The sequence below is a fragment of the Sturnus vulgaris genome, chromosome 1, assembly GCF_052056855.1.
Source record: "Sturnus vulgaris isolate bStuVul1 chromosome 1, bStuVul1.hap1, whole genome shotgun sequence".
Lineage (NCBI taxonomy): Eukaryota > Metazoa > Chordata > Aves > Passeriformes > Sturnidae > Sturnus > Sturnus vulgaris.
In genome coordinates, this window is record NC_142243.1 from 112090325 (window position 1) to 112105409 (window position 15085).

At 39.8% G+C, this 15085-nt stretch overlaps 1 long non-coding RNA gene across 2 annotated transcripts in view; it reads left to right on the top strand.

Moving 5' to 3' along the window:
- The window catches only part of LOC106851978 (uncharacterized), a 110065-nt gene that overhangs the window by 60005 nt on the left and 34975 nt on the right, over positions 1-15085 (top strand). For both annotated transcript variants that reach the window (XR_015807197.1, XR_015807193.1), the window contains exon 4: positions 14138-14329. This is a non-coding gene — a long non-coding RNA (uncharacterized LOC106851978). The remainder of the gene's footprint in view (positions 1-14137; positions 14330-15085) is intronic.

Below are 15085 nucleotides of genomic sequence, written 5' to 3' on the forward strand. Positions count from 1 at the left end.
CTTATATTACATTTTCAGGTTCCACTTGCATAAGTCATAAAACTGCAGTACATTTTAGCCACAACAGATAGCTTGTAAGTTTTTCCATCTCTCTCTGTCTCTGTTTAAACCATTACTCCTGAGATAGGTGAACCTGTATTTGTTGTGCCAATATTGGTGAACTAGTCTTGCCAATATTTTTGTACTCCACACAGAGAGTAACGTCCTGTGAGCAGAAGATGCTTTTGGGAAATACTTCAGCCCTGGCAGTCAAAGGTTTCACCAACATTGCTTCACTGAGGACAGAAAATTCAACAGTAGCTGAATTGCAGAGTTCCCTGAAGACCATTTTGTTCTGAATCTAGGGTATGAGAACTTTTGCTTTTAAATCACTGTGCCACGTAGTTAGAGCAAAAGATATTATAAAAGCAGCATTTACTTATCTGGATTCCTTGAATTTCTCTTCCACGGTTTATAATGGACTAATCTGGTGCTCAGAAAAATGTGAAAAAGCCTTTTACAGAAAGCAGTAGAAAGACATTTTATGTTCCTTTTTACTGATTACTTTTCCTTGATGCTAGGAAACAATTATTTTAAGTGGATTACTTCCAAAGAATAACTTAATTTGATAATAAAACAAATGCTACTTTCCCATTTATTGATGAATCAAGCAAGGTAATTGGATTTATTACTTCTGAATCTATGAGTAATCCTGTTTCCAAATCACATATGTGTTTCCTCCTCTGCTTTTATGTTTGTCAGGAGATGACAATTATTTATTCATTCTCTTTCTGGCAGAATTTCCTTTTTTTTAAATCTGGACAACAGTCTTATGCACAGTTTCTGAGCTCAAAATAGAGCTAATTTATACTTAACACAATATACATCTTTAGTGGAAAAAAGTGAGTTTCAGTCATTCTGAGTATCTAAATATACTAGTTAATTAAAACAAATCTTGCATTAATATCCACAATATGCCCACTAATTGGGGAATAGATATAGCATTGTTGTGATGCTGTTTTGTACTATGGAATGTCAAGCCCTTGGAAGCTGAGAGGCCCTTGGGACACATATCCCAGGCTGGTATGTAGGAGATGCCTTTGATGGGCATATACAACTAATCTGGGGAGTGGCCATGCAGGGTGTTATTGACAGTTCTCCTTCCTCTGCTTCTTAGCTTTATGCTACAAATCCACCATGCTGAGTCTTTGGAAGATTATAGATTATCTTAGACATGATAAAATAATGGAAGCTTTTTCAGCTAACTGAATTAGTCAAATATTCTCTTTTTTTAGTAGTTAATCTAGCAGCATTTAAGAATTTCACTTGGAGATCTCACATCAGTTTGCAAACATTAAGTAAACTTAGAATCTGTACTTAAATTCTTAATTTATTTTACAGGGGTTGTTTATATCAACAATGTAAACATCTACAATGGCCTACCAGTATAGCTATACCCAGCATATATATTCACACCAGCATGATTCTGAAGTGGAAATGCAACTTCCATTAGAAAAAACTGTTCCTCTTTCAGCAGAGAATAAAATCTATTCTTCGAGGAACTGTCTCCATATTCTGGTTTAAAGTGTACTTTCTTTTCATACTCCTGTTCTGCTCAGTAATGCTAGCAAAAGTTTTAAAAGTAGATCAAATCGTGAGCTGGAAGTGTTAAAGAAGTTCATTCAAACTCAGATTATTTTCTTCTGTAAAGGACAAACGACCCTTGTGCTTGAAATACATTACTGTATTGATGGGATTCATTGATCAGGATAGGCCTTTGGTCCCTTTGATAAAGATGGAAATCTGTTCCCCAGCTCCATCACCTTTATTCTCTGCATCAGTGTTGTCCTCTTGCCTGATAAAGTGTTGCTTCAAAAGGGACTTCCAGAGCTGAACGAACCCATCTGTAGAGCTTGAATTGAAGAGCCAGCTTCTGTCATGTGGAACCGTAACAAAATTACATCTGCTGCAAAGCACATTGTTCTGTTAGCCATCATGGTTTTACTATGCATCTGATAATATTTAGACATTTATTCTGGTCATGCTTTTTAATGGTGGTCATCAGTGAAGGATAAAGATTCACCTGGGAGTTTCCAGGGTTTCTGGGCTACCAAGCCCCATCGTGGTTTTCAGCTGAAACATTTCAATCCAACTTTTCCATTTGTAGATGTCATTTGAAGCCAGTGCTGCACCTTTTTTTTTTTTCTTCTCAAATGAGAACAGAATGTGGTGTTTAAACTGAAATACATTCTTGGGTGGAATAGAAGAAGAGAGAAGGAAGACGTGCTATTTGCTAGCAAAAACATGCAATGGGCTTTGTGGTAGTGTGGCAAAGATTGCTCTTGCTGAGTCTACTAAAAGACACAAATCCTGTATCCACATTTCCCTGATTCTTACCACATTTTTCTCTCTGCCTCCTTCTATGAACTGACAGAAAAAGCCAGATCTTTTGGACTAATGTGATAAACTCTTTCCTCCTCAGTCACTTCTGTCTCCCCTCATTGCTCCCAGAAAGGGAGGGACTATTACTGACCATTTCAGGGCACTGTAGGGCTTTCCCACATCCCTTCCAGTGCATTCCTTTTGTCCGGTCACCCAGGAAGAATCTGCTGTGTTTGATTTCTGTCTCGGGTCACTTGTCTCACAGCTACGTGCCAGGTCAGTGCCCGTGAGCTGTCCTGCATGGCAGAGCTTTGGTACACAGGCTGGTGGGTCAGGTTTCACACGCCCAAAAGGAGTCGGTGTAAAGACAAAGAGAGACAGCTTGTGTTTCAGTGCTGGTAGTGGATAAACTGCCACATCAGCTACACAGCATGAACATCTTTATCCAGCTGTGTTTATAAATTATTTTCATTAATTATGGTTGTTCCTATCACTTGACACAAACAAGGACTTTTTTTTTTAAGTGGCCGTTTTATTAATCCATTATTCTTCTGAAGAATAATATCTGCCCTCCCCTCCCTGCCTTTAAATGGCCAGAGAAACATCACTTTCCAAAATAAATCTCAAAATGCAGCCCTGCAAACTCTGCTCTTTGGATCACGACTTGTGAAAGAAGATACCTTTTTCTGTCCACCATGAATTAAAATAAAATAGCTTATAATCTATCTTTTAAAACCCTGTGGTCAAATTTATGCCTGGCATCACAGTGCAGGAAACAGCATAATTGCACAGTGGATGAACTCAGTCTCAAGAGTTTAGTTGTGCTTTGAAAGCTTTTCGATGTATTGTTGTATTTTATTTATCTTTTGAATTTTGTTTTGTTTTGCTTTTTTAATACTAAGGCTGTTTAGGAACTCTGAGCTTTCTAATACTGACTCTAACTGGTGCAGAATCCTAATAAAGCTAAAGGCATGTTAGCCTTTGTGTCAAAGATTACAATGCAAAACCAGCAAAAAATGGTTATTTTTCAGATATGCATTTTGAGAGACTGGAAATACTTCAGCATTTTTTTATTATAGAGAAGCTTTTTGAATTCAGACAAATGTATTTCACACAATTCATTTCAGAGCTGATTCATTTTATCTGTGTGTCTCCTGTGCCAAGTGGAAACATTAGGCCTCTTTAAAAAATGATGGGGCATAATAAATGCTCCAGGCATTTGTTTTGCTGAAATGAAGTAATGGCAGGGAAGCATATGGTGAAATATATTTTTAATTACTTTTCAACAATGTTAAATGTTTTTTCCTTATTTTCATATTTAATGTTCTTGATCAAGCTTGCTAAATAGGCAGCTCTTATGGAACACACCACTTTGTGCAATAACACATGACTAATTTTATGGGCAGTACTGTATATCACTGTGTATCAGCACTGTATTAGCTGCAGAACTTTGTTTATGATGCTTTGTGCCATCCAAGGAAGCTGGGATTGTGGAGGGGCTGTTTTGTTCCTGTTTCATTTTTTCCCCACTAAGCCCACAGCTCTCAATACCTTTGTTGAGAGGTTTTGTTTTCTTATATTTTTGTTTGTGCACGCAGAGCAGGAAATATGATTCCCTTCTGCTAGACTAAACAAAAGGAAATCCACCTGAGACTGAGAGGAGACACCAGTCTCCCTTTTAACAGCTTCACTTCTAAATCACCCTTCCATCCCCTTCCTTCATCTCCCTCCCTGTAGCACAGGTTCCACACTAAAGCAAAGTGAACAAAGGACACCTGTTCCCAGCCCTACTAAAGAGACAAGAGCTGCTAGTGCCCAAAGGCTAAAGCTGAGCTGAAAGTATTATGGCTACAGGTGATGTCTAGGCTGCAGATATACCTGCACAAGGGAAACATGAGCCTATTGCACAATTCCAGTAAATAGCAACTGAAAAGTAAGTGACATCACGGGAGGGTGGCAGGGGGAAACCAAGGCACAGCTGTCACCACTTGTCTGCACATATATGTCACCTTTTAGGGATGCACGCAAAGGTTCTTTCAATACAAAGCATAAAGACAATGTAAGAAAACCTGGCAATTTGCTGTCAACACTTACAGCAGGCGACCACATTCTCCCCTCACTTGGTACAGAGCTGGCACAAATTCTTTTTCTGAAGATGTCACGGTCATCACTGTTATGAGTGGAGGAATACTGCTTCTAGCACACCCCAGAGATCAACAGTCCCTGGCTATTTCAGACCAGTGAGTCCTTTTCAGAGATGAGAACTCCTCACAGAGACTTCTCTGTAACCATCACCCTCTTTTTCAGCTTGAGTGGCTTTTCTTCCTGCAGCCGTGGCAGTGTGGCAGAAAGGAGTTGGGATGGCTCTCTCACATGTCCAGCACTTCCTTTCTCACTGCTAGTGATTCAGGGGATTAAAGCAGCAGGATATAAAGCAACAGATGGGGATTTCATTCATTCTCTGTGCTTCGAAAACGGGCTCTGAGGAATATATCCATTGTTGTTATTGTGGCCTTCAGTATGCTGCATGCAGATTTCAGTTTGAGGTGAGAGGGGGATGTCTATGGGTCTGAGGCAGTGGCCACCACTGTGGAGAGAAGCACTGTGCTGATAACTTATCCACACTATTCAAGCAAAAAAAAAACAAACCAGCTTGTAGCAAAGGTCAGAGCACTGGACACATAAAAGATACTCATTTTCCTCCATCCCTTCCCCTTCTCACTGGGAACCAGGGCAGAGGAGCAGAAGCAGATGGGGTGGGGGTAGGAGAAGTGAAGCCCAAGTATTTCTTTTGTGATGAGTTGAGATCTCAGACCTGCCCCTGGTACTGGGAAAAAAGCCAACAAGCAAATAAACAGAGAAGAGAAGCAGGAAGCTGGCTGAGGGAGAAGCAAGGCCATGGCAGTCAGTGGCCTGTCTCCCACACTGCCTGGGGCTGCGGAGGAGGAACCAGCCAGCTCTGGGACTGCTGGTGTGACTTTTGGGACACACTTCTGTGTGCAGAAGAGGGAACCATAGCCTTTTAACCTCGGATCAGTGGGGCAACCTTGTGTGGGTGGTCTCCAAGAGGGAGGAGAGAATTTCCCATAGTTCTTTCTCTTCCCACATTGCTTGCCAGAGCGCTCCCTGGGCAAACCCAAGGCTTCAGCCTCAGGGTATGCAATGAAAGAAACAGCCTCCAGAAATGGTCTCATTCTTATGAGAATGAGAAACAACCTCCAGAAATGGTCTCATGTTTTAACAGATACCAAAGGGAAAGATTAGTCCCAGGGAAGCTTTTGGTTCTGGGACTCCTGACTTGGGAGCACTGTAAAGCTTTCAGAACCGGGGTGTGGGGGACAACATTATCTTTACCGGAGTCTTCACTTTTAATCTTCACATATAAAGATTTGGGTCAGTTGTGCATGGCCAGAGACTGCAGTTCCCCTTGCACTGTAGCTTGCATACTGAAAATAACACTTCCTATAAATCAACAGCCTGTAAAAAAATGACAAAAACTGTGAAGTTCAGCTTGCCAGGAAACTGTTACTGTGCATGTGTATTTTTTAGGAAAAAAAAATAAATCTAATATCCACATCCCGTTTTGTCAATCTTTTAAAACCCCTGACAGGGATGTGAATGTTGTTCAAGAGCTATTACATGTCATGATGATAATTTGTTCCTTTTGAAGAGTGTGATGTCTAAGTCGTTTTTGATGATTGCATTTCCTTAGTCTGTATTTATTCGAAAGGCACTATTCAGACCTGAGAATTGTTTTCAAACAGCATGCATAAATGATTAGTAGTGCTTCAGTTGTGCAGTTTGATACCTTTTCCCTTTAGATATTAGTCTAGGTGTGAAGACTATGCCCTGCCTGGTGCATAAGAACAGATCTTAACTGCTGCAGCAACTGAAAGACTTGGAATGTTTTAAAGGTAAAACCAGTCACTTCCCACAGAATCATAGAATGATTTGAATTGGAAGGGATCTTAAGGATCATCTAGTTCCAGCCACCCTGCCATGGGCAAGGACACCTTTCACCAGACCAGGCTGTTCAGAGTTCCATCCAACCTGGCCTTGATCCCTCCCAGGGATGGAACATTCACAATTTCTCTATAAGGTCTCACGGTAATCTTCTCTTTTCCAGGCTGAATAGCCCCAGCACTCTCAGCCTGTTTTTACAGGAGAGGTTTTCTAGTCCCCTGATCATATTCATGGCCCTCGTCTGGACTTGTTCCAATAGGTCCACATCCTTTTGTTGGGGACCCCAGAGCTGGACACAATATGACAGGTGGGGTCTCACAAGAGCAGGACAAAAGGACAGAATTGTCCCTTTGACCTGCTGGTCACACTGTGCACTTTCAGGTGCCTTAGATATTATTGACCCTGAACTTCTCCTACAGCTGAAAGTTCTTCATTCTCTCAGTCCCTGCTTTTGTCTTGTCAACTTGAGCAGTGTAGCTGGAACACTTGCCAGTGAAGACTGAGGCAAAAAAGTCATAGACAACCTCAGACATCTGTATATTCCAGGTAATCAGGTCTCTCATTTCCTTCTGGAGACAAGCAGAATTTGCCCTAATCTTTCTTTTATCACTGGCATATTTGTTGAAGCTTTTGTTGTTGCCCATGGCATTCTTGGTCAGACTTAATTCTGTCATGGCTTTAGCTTTCCTAACATGATATCTGGTAGCTCAGATAATTTCACTGTGCTCCTCTTAGGGTACTTGTTCTGGCTTCCAACCTCTGTAAATTCATTTTTTTTCCCCCCTGTGTTTGAGTTTGTCCAGGGGCTTCTTGTTCATCCACAGAGGCCTCCTGGTGATTTTGCCTGACTTCCTCTTTGTTTGGATACATTGCTCCTGAGTTTGGATGCGGTGATTCCTAAGTATTAACCAGCTTTCTGGAGCCTCTCTTTCCTCCAGGGATTAATTTCCCAGTATTTTACAAATTTAGCAGATCCCTGAAGAGGCCCAAGTCTGCTTTCCTGAAGCCCAGGATAGGGGGCTTGCTGTGAGCCCTCCTCACTGCTGTAAGGGTCTCAAATGCCACCAATTCATGGTCACTGCAACCAAGGCTGCCCTAGAGCTTCACCTTCCCCACGAGTCCCTCTCCTTGTTAGTGAGAACAATGTCCAGGACAGCACCTTTCCTCTTTGGTTCCTCTGTCACTTGGAGCAGGAAGTTACCATCACTGCGTTCCATGAACCTCCTGGATTGACTGACCTGCTGTATTGACCCTCCAACAAAAGTTCCCCCTTAGGACTACAGCTGTAAATGTGAGGCTGCTCTTAACCTGTCTATAGAGCACCTCAGGCACTCCATTTTCCTGGCTGGTAGCCTGTAGCAGATGCCCAGTATATACTCACCTGCCCCTGCCCTCTCTTTGATTCTGACCCACAAATTCTCTGTTGTCTTCTCATCCATCCCAAAGCAGAGCTCTATGCAGTCCAGCTGATCACTGATGTAGAGGGTGACACTCCTTCGCCATTTCCACTGCCTGTCCTTCCTAAAGAACCTGCATCCTTCCCTCCCACACTCCAGCTGTAGGAGCCATCCCACTACTTCTCTGTGATCACAGCCCTGCAGGTGTGAAGAATAAAATCAGTCAGAGCTCTGGGTTATCAAATCCTCCACATACTTTACCCGAGCTAAGGATGTGGTGTTGAGTAGCAGAATGCTGTGTAAGCCTCTGCTGTGTAAGTAAATGCCAATGCTTCAAACACAAGATTTTCTGTTTTGAGCTTCAGTCTATCACCTACGTGTGACATAGTCTTACTTTGCAGCTACCATGCTACAGACTAAATTGTCTTCTAATTTTTCAAATTCAAAAGAAACTCAGCCTGTTTAGTTGTGTAATGCTTCTCTAAAGAATCTAGGCATTTTACACTAGGCTCACCAGAATAAATGTTTGTCCCAGTCATATGACTTTGAAATGAAGGTTCTTCATCATACCAGTAAAAAAAATATTTTGTGAGTTCTGCAATTTGTTTTCCTGCTAAGTGACAAGCAGCATTTGAGTTTAGATAAAATAGGTGTATGTATTTTCACTGTTGTCAATTGTTGTTTTTTTTAAATACTCCATTATTATTGTCCTTTACCATTTGACAACAACAAAGGAAAATTTTTCTTGAGAGAAGACCTTTAGATTTGCTTTATCTACTTCAAACGATAATTAAATACACAGTGAATTGTCAAAGCCAAAAAATCATTGTGTTTTAATAGAACATATTATGTACTGAAGTCTGTATAGCTCCTGTATTCTGATGAATTTTAGACTTGCATCTATTTGGGAAAAAAATGTAGGAAACAGTTGCTGCACAAATTGGGTTTCAAAAGAGATATGATTGAGTAGAGGGACTGATTTTTAAGTGTGCAACAACCATAAGATGCATGTGAGATGAATACCAACTCATTTTATCTTTGTCACTACTAGAAGCAGTATATCTGACAGCTTTTATAGTATTTGCTGGTTTTTTGACTAGAGTTTTCATCTCTGCTGGTCCTGTTCTTGGATCCATTCTTTCTCCTCCCCTATGTGACTTGATACTTGTTTCCAAATGGAATATTTCTAACCTTTGGTTCTTGAGTGGCTTTTCTTTTCTTTTTACCTTTTTTATTATTTATGTCTGCAAATTATATTAAAACTCATATGACATGCTTTGTGTAATGTGGACGTATATAGTTGGGAACAAGGGGATAGAACTTCTTCACTTGTTGCTGGGATATTTAGGTAATGGGCAAATGTAATTTAAGCAGATGTTCTCTGAAATGCAGAAAAGGTCTTGTATTGTGTCTCTTTTCTTCTTGTTGGTGACAATGTGTCTTGAAATTTACCCTATGCCTCAGTTCTTCTACATGTCAACTTGTGGCTGTAAAGCTGGAGGGAGGAAGCACATCCTGCAATTTTACCACAGAGGACAAAGGAACAAATGTCTCAGATCAGAGAAGTACTGAGAGGCCACCATTATGCATGGAGATGAGGAATGGCACAGCTGGAGTCATGCATACAGTTTCAGATGGCACTAAAGTGTTTATCTGGGGTTGGTGTGAGGGTGGAGGAAAGCACTGATGTGGCATTTTTATATCTCTGTTTAATCCATTCCGAGTCCTTTAGCTTTCTCCTTCCTTTAAAGAAACTGAATGTCCTTCAAAGGACACTGTTCATCTATTTGAAATGAATTGTAAATCCTTTCCTGAATTTGGGCTTGCATCAGAAATGGGCTAAGAGAAGAAATGAACCAGGTCTGTGAGACAAACCAGACAGAGCCTGTATAACATGTACCCCCTTAAAATTAGTTACTGTCTTCTTCTAAAAGCAGTAGCTGTGTATGACTTGTCATCTTGATGTTCTTAGGCTGTCAGTTTGGCTCTAACTAAGCCACCATTTAAGGCCAATTTGTACAGGGTGTAAGAGACTTATAAAAATAATCAACAATAGCTGCTTCCATCTATCTTTTTCCAGAGAATTATTTTCTATTTGATTCTAATGGATGTTTACCAGCAATTTTCTCATGGATATTTCTGATTTTTTTTAATATTTGTTTGTTCTGTCAAATTTGCTCGCTAAAGATGCTGTTTAATTTCATGGGCCACGCTGGAAAAATGTCTGTGACTGCAGGTGAGGACTCTGAGTCATAGATGCTTTTATAATCAGCTAAAATAGAGCAAATGCACACCTCCAGAATTACAAATTTCAATACCTCTTCTGACAGTACATCCAAGATAGTATCATTTTTTGAAAGCATAATAGTATTTCTAAAATCAAATTAAAGATCTTACTTTCAAGATATTTCATTTTCTGTTCCAAATAATGTTCAATCCACAGTGTAACTTTGTCATCCATAAAAAACCCTGAAATTAAGAGGAACATTATATGATCTATTATGCATTTTTTTATTTGTTGAAGGCTTGCTGTAGAATCTGCTTGTTTCCAAGGAATGAAAATTGCTTATTATCCCGGATAATGAAAGAGAATGTCGTCATGTATAATTCCTAGTTTAGGATACTTACTGTACCCTTCTATTATAGAAGGGTTGGCAGAAAAAGAGTTCAGTAAAGGAAGCAGCTCTTAACATTTTTCTTAAATAAAGGAGGGATTTATTTGCAAGTTAGATTTATATGTCCTTGACAGCAAAATATATTGGAGCAACTTTCTTAATTGACAGATTGTAACCTGAATATGAATGCTATTTACTGAATACAATTAATGAGTATTAAAGTTGTTTTTTTCAATGATCGTAGAAGTGTGCTTCTAAATATACACCTAAGTATATAAATGTACCCACCTGTCTATGTATGAGTGTGTAGGTGTATTGTATATGCACTTAATTGCTTTTTTTTAACACAGAGCTTTTGCAGTATCTAGACATTTTTTCCAGTCTGCTCCTGTTTTATTTCCCTGATTAAACTCTTGCAAGCTAATCTTTACAGCATAAGAAGGTTTGCTTTAACACTCTCTGCCTAAATATGACAGTTCTGTAAACAGCAGCTGTATGTGGTCAGTCACGAGATCTGGAAATCAAAACTATATGGGCCATAGTCACAGCTCACGAGACAAACATGATGTGCTGGAAATTGACTGCCAGACAGTCGGGATTTGATAAGTTGCACTAGACTGTATGTCACACTTTCTGCAGCAGTAACATTTCACACACACACACAAGTGTTTATACAATTAAAAAAATAAAAAGAAGAAAAGAAAAAAAAAGAGAAACCTACTCCAAACTCTATGATTAAAATGATTCAACTAGAAGGACATTCTTAGGAACAAATTTTCAAATATTTGTGCCTAAAGGGCTAGAAAACCACTTTAGACCTAAACCCCCGTGAACATCAGGTATTCAGAGAGGTTAGCTCTTTCCGCAGTTGCAGAAGTGAGCTTTAAAGATGTGACTGCAGTCAGCCAGCAACAATTTATGCCTACATGGAAGAAAAAAGCTCAGCACTGGAACAGTGAACCCAAAAAACTAAGTGATGAAGAAAATGAGAGCTTTTCTAATAAGGAAAATAATAGTGAAAAAAGTATTAGTATTGGAATCAGCAAACAGTAGAGGAGTTCATAAAAAAGTCTCCTCCCGATATCAGTCATGGATTTTTCATCTAAGCCAAGATAGCTTTCATCCATCTCACTGACATGTCCTGCCAGACTCAGGCTAACTCAGCCTCTGTTTTGGATATCACTGCAGGGATGTCAGAGTTGAGAAAGAAGACTTCAAAATGGTTGCAGATCATTTCTAAACACACACACGTGCGAATCCCCCATGGTTAGCAGGTATAGCATGTCCCTGCAAGCACACAGGCGCAGCTGGAAGCCAGCTTTTGACTTCTGTTTGTGCCTAATTAAAATTATGCAAATTCTAACAACAAGATTACAACTTGGTAAAACAAAACAAATAAATGTGTTTTCCACAATGCTTCTTTATTCATCTATCCCTTCTCTTCACCTTCTGACAGAAAATAATGGGAAAGGTCTGATGGGCAGCAAAGGGAAAGTGAAACTGTCCCTGTCAATTCTTCAAACCTTTTTGTAGAGCTTTCAATTTGAAAAACACACATGCTTTTCTGGGATACTCACATCCCATTTTTTTTCTAAATTCCAGCCTAGGCAAGGTGACATTCCCAAAACCCTCAACCACATCACGGCTCCTGCTGTATTCAATATCTTTGCGTGTAATACCGAGCTTTCAAAACCTTTTAGCCATTCTTCCCATACTTATGGAGATCCTAATTAATTGCTTTTGTGGTGTGCGGGAATGCTGTTGCTTTGTGAAGAGCAAGAAAGAAGTTCCCCTGGTGACAAGAACTTTTGGGTCTTCATCTAATTAGGCTGTACACTGCTAGGAAGTAGGCATCATGCTGTGCTTGCTTGCTTGCATCAAGTCAGACACATTCCAGCGCAGCTCAGGTGTTTTGTAAAACGCAGATATAAACCATTTTTTTCCTGAGATGGTGGTTGGTGAGGTTGGGGAAAGAGAGATATGTTTTGGTCTCATAATTCACCAGTCTTAGAGAAAAAAAGAAAGATTCATGTTCCAGCATTTAAATTGTCATAAGTTGTAAAAATTAGATACCTTTTATTTATAATGTCTGTATTGTTTTATTTGGGAATTAGACAGGAGGAATCTTCTTTTTAGTGTGGCCACGGTGATGAAATTGATCTTCAGGGGGAGGTAATCTTGGCAGAATTTGCAACAACAGAATGTATATTCCTTTTCTGAAGCCATTTGATGTTATGAAAACTGGATGCTGTACTGTGGTGATAGAAAAGTCCATAATTTTGAGATAGTCCCAGCTCAGCCATTGTGTTTTCTAGTACTTCAGCCTGTAGTCTGTGCTTAGAACTGGAGTCCACAAATGGAAAGTAGACTGTAAAACAACTGGAAATTCTGAAATAAAAACCTTAACTTCATCCTTCTCCATATATTTGGCTGTTTTGTAGTACTACCAGCTTACAATTGCTGTCAGCTCTTTTGCTGGATATGTACATTCAAGAGCACTCTTCTTATGTTTTATTTTTTTCCCCCAAAATGATAACATGGTGCTAGGATTGAGGAAGGTCAAGAAATAAAACCCTTTGTAGTTTGTGCACACACACAAAATTAGCCCACACCGACACAGATTGCAAGCACAATATGCCTTTATCGGAATCTGAATTTGAATTCTTGGATGCAAAAGCCACCTCTGTGCTGGCAGCCCATGGCCTCCCTATGGTCAGTGGTTCTCACAGGTGGCACACATTTGGCAGGACCCCTTCAGGAGCACTTCTGTGGCTCCATGTGGCTGCAGGGAGCACCTGGAATTCTCTAGTTTGGCTGAGAGCTGCAAAGCAGATGATCCTCTGGCTTTGTTCCTCGTGGGGGATGACAGTTTTACCTGCTGTCTGGATGCTGACACCTTGGAAATACCCAGAGAGCTGGTCTTTAGGCCTCACAGATGTGAATCCCACCTCACATCACTCCCATATCCAGGGGATTTTCACCAGGCTCTGGGAGAGAGGGGGATTTATTATGATTAGGGATGCTCTGCTACAGTTTATGCCATTTAGTTGCCTTCAACCAAGGACAGAAGGGAGGGTAATGAATCCTAATGCTGTGATCTGGAGGAATTATTTCAGAAGGAGAGGGTGGAAATTTGGTAACATTATAATTTTGAGAGTGGCAAGGAAATGTTCCTAATACCATCAACTATCCCAACCTGCTTGATCTGAGCTGTTGGGGTCCAGGTCAGTAGGTCATTTTTGACTACAAAAGAGGATCATTTCTACCTTAATGAGGCAAAGATGGCTTATTTCCGTCTAACAGATGGCAGTGGATATGAGTCATGCATCTGTCTGGGATGTATTTTTCTGAACAAAGTAATTTGACCAGCAGTTTCCAGTAGCCCCATGCTCTTCCCTATGGCTCCTAAGATTGCACGTGCTTTATAGACTCTGACCATTTACTATTATATCACATTTGGGAGGGAGGAAATGAAACATAGTGTTAAAAGTATGCTTATTTACATTTGGGAGCACCACATTGTTTCAAACCAAGAAGTACAAATATGGAAATGTGGAACCAGCTTGAAGTTCTTATATATTGGGATTTTTTTTATTTTTTTTTATTTTTGTTTGTTTGTTTGGTTTTTTTTGTGTTTTTTTTTTTTTTTTTTTTTTCCTGGCACTACTCCAATCTGCAATGGGAAAGGAAGCAGAGGATGCTCAAACTGTTTGTATATTTATGGATCTGTTTGACTTTTAACAAGTTATTCTGAGAATGCTGGACTCCTTGCTAATGATTTTGTATCTTCTAATTATCCAGGAGCTCTGACTGGGATCTTTGCTGCAGTGATCCTGCAAGTGTGGATTACTTGAAGTCTGATAAAGTGAGCTTTCGTGTTGGAAGTGGTGTCTTGGATCAGCCAGAGCATGCAGAGAGTTTCTCTCTGCTGCCAGTTTATGAGAAACTTGTCGAGAATTATCTTTGCACTTTCTACCTTTCTTCACAGTTGAGGTGAGCCACAGGATTCAAATGTGTATATACACACTTGTACACAGTGGAACTGCTCAAGCCTTGCTTCCGGAGGGAATCGGGCTAGAATGATATGATGACTCTGGGGCTGCAAGGATTTACAGTTCTGAGATATTGCAAGCTGACAGGTTCAACAGCAGGGTCTGTCTCCAATTTGATTTTAGAAGCTGATTTTTCTTTTGATTTTAAGAGCTGCTTTCTGAAGGAAGTAATGGATTTTTAAGTGAAAAACCAACTTGCTCAAAGTATTTTTTTTGTTAAGTATTAGGTATTTTTTTTTCCTTTTAACATCTCTGAAAAATCATCAAACAGAGGGTTTTCCTGAGAATGCAGGATTAGTCTGGGATATGGTATTAACTATTTCTTCCTTAAGCAAGTTTGAGTAAAGATAGGGAAACACCTGGTGTTTTTCAACTTCTGCTGTAAGTGGACTGAGCTTTCCTTGAGCTTAGTGGGTTAAGTGAAACTGGAACAAGAAGCAAACCAGCAATCTTTACCATATAACAGATTATTTTGATACAGGTCTAACTGAAGAAAGAATATGAATTAGGATTCTATGTACATCCTTGAGAAGGTAATTTCAAGATATTTGTATCCAGATTTCTAAGGAAGTACAGGTTATATGGTTGCACTAGTGTATACTAGTGTTCTCTCAAACTTTCAAACCTGTTGGTAATTTCAATCAGATTTAAATGTAAAGTAAAAAGTCTGAAGGATAATAGAGTATATAGCAGTAAT